Raw genomic sequence first — 2405 nt, 5'->3', positions numbered from 1 at the left:
ACTGTGCCCCTGAAGGACCAGGTGCGCAGCCTGGGAGTCATTTTGGACTCACAGCTGTCCATGGAGGCGCAGGTCAATTCTGTATCCAGAGCAGCTGTCTACCAACTCCACCTGGTACACAGGCTGAGACCCTACCTGCCCACGGACTGTCTCGCCAGAGTGGTGCATGCTCTAGTTATCTCCTGCTTGGACTACTGCAATGCGCTCTACGTGGGGCTACCTTTGAAGGTGACTCGGAAACTACAACTAATCCAGAATGCGGCAGCTAGACTGGTGACTGGGGGCGGCCGCTGAGACCACATATCACCAGTCTTGAAAGACCTACATTGGCTCCCAGTACATTTCCGAGCACAATTCAAAGTGCTGGTGTTGACCTTTAAAGCCCTAAACGGCCTTGACCCAGTATACCTGAAGGAGCGTCTCCACCCCCATCGTTCTGCCCAGACACTGAGGTCCAGCGCCGAGGGCCTTCTGGCGGTTCCCTCATTGCGAGAAGCAAAGCTACAGGGAACCAGGCAGAGGGCCTTCTCGGTAGTGGCACCCGCCCTGTGGAACGTCCTCCCATCAGATGTCAAAGCGATAAACAATTACCTGACATTCAGAAGACATCTGAAGGCAGCCCTGTTCAGGGAAGTTTTTAACGTGTGATATTTTAGTGTATTTTTGGTTTCTATGGAAGCCGCCCAGAGTGGCTGGGGAAACCCAACCAGATGGGCGGGGTACAAATAATAAATTATTATTATTATTATTTTAGGGTTTTGAATCAGTAGTCAAGTAGTGGATCTTATTCTGATTGCCCCAGCTAAAAACCTTGCAACCTTTGCTGTCACCTGCTCATCTTGATCTGCCAAGAGAAATGGCACTGTGGCAGTGGCTGGGCGACCCGGAATGGACAATAAAAGAGGGGCGAGAACTTCATTCCTCAAGTCTTTATAAAGAGTGCAGGCCAGAAGGACATGCGTCGCTGATTTGATACTGCCATCTCCCCAGGGACATAAGTGTTTTTCGTGTGGAATCTGTTGGAATCGTCCCTCAAGTACAGCTGAGGGCAAGACATTCAATCTTTCGAGGGTAAAAGCGTGCCTATATTTTGGAATTGCTAGGTGATGCAGAGAGGGTGCCAGAGTCAAAATGGAAGGTGGGAAATAGTCATAACATGGGCAAAATTTCCTTATTGTGGCCAAGTTGTTCTGACACTCATTATCATTTAGGTCAGGCATAGGCCATCTCTGGCCCTCCAGATGTTTGGGACTACAATTCCCATCATCCCTAGCTGACAGGACCAGTGGTCAGGGATGATGGGAATTGTAGTCCCCAACATCTGGAGGGCCGGAGTTTGCCTATGCCTGATTTACTTGCTGCCAAATTAGACTGTTTGCTTGACTAAAACCCCAAGTGAGTAGCTGTCAGGGTGATAAGCCACAAGAGTGAAGTTTTTGATAGACAGTTTTAGTCCAGGAGCATTGCCATCTTATTCACACCGAATAGCTGCAAAAGTCATACCCAACAAAGCCGGGACAAATTTCAGGTCTGGCAAAATTTCGGAAGCAAAGCCACCTTCTAAATGGGAAAGAGCTGAGAAAATTGTTCTCTTAGTTCTGGTGAAATCTCTGCATTGACGTATATGACTGATTTCCTCAAGGAGAACAAATGTGTGGGTTTTTGTCTCAGTTCCCCCTTGAACTGCGTCGCCGTGCCACGTGCTGCCTTGAAATGTGGCACAGTAATAATCAGTTTCGTCTTCTGCCAGGGCTCCAGAGATAGTTAAATAGCCACTGTTCCTGCCGAGGTCTTTGGAACCGGAGAAGCGAGAGGGGATTCCAGAGCTTCGGTGCTTGATAGAATCTGTATGATAGAATAAGAGGTACTCTGGCGAACCCCCAGGCTTCTGCCAAAACCAGGACACAGCAAAACTATCAATGCTGAATCCATCGTTCAAGGAACAGGAAAGTGTGGTTGTGTTTCCTGGTGGCACTGAAACTGACACCGGCTGAGACAGCAGAGGTTGAGAACTTGACCCTGGAAGAAAAGAATATTGAAAGAATATTCACGCTGGGTGCATTAGGAACGCTCATCGTAGCGACAGTGTTCATGTATACATAACTTTCTCTCACCTGTGCACCAAATAGCCAGCAGGCTAACGAGGCAAACCCAAACCATGCTGAAATTTGAATCTGCAATGAGGAAAGAAAAGGAACCCAGGACAGTGTGGGTGAATATGGAAACAAGTCTTTAAATCACTCCTGTTTGTAGAGATGCTCCACCTCTATGTTAATCAGCTCTGTTCTGATTGGTCCGTAGGGAAACATGAATGGAAGATGGCATGTCATTCTTTTTTCCCCATTTTTTTTATTTATACTTTTCAGGTTCATACATTTCGCTGATTTTACAATCATTTCGACATT

Source organism: Podarcis tiliguerta, assembly GCF_965153285.1.
Source record: "Podarcis tiliguerta genome assembly, chromosome: 16".
Lineage (NCBI taxonomy): Eukaryota > Metazoa > Chordata > Lepidosauria > Squamata > Lacertidae > Podarcis > Podarcis tiliguerta.
This window is presented reverse-complemented; position numbering follows the sequence as displayed.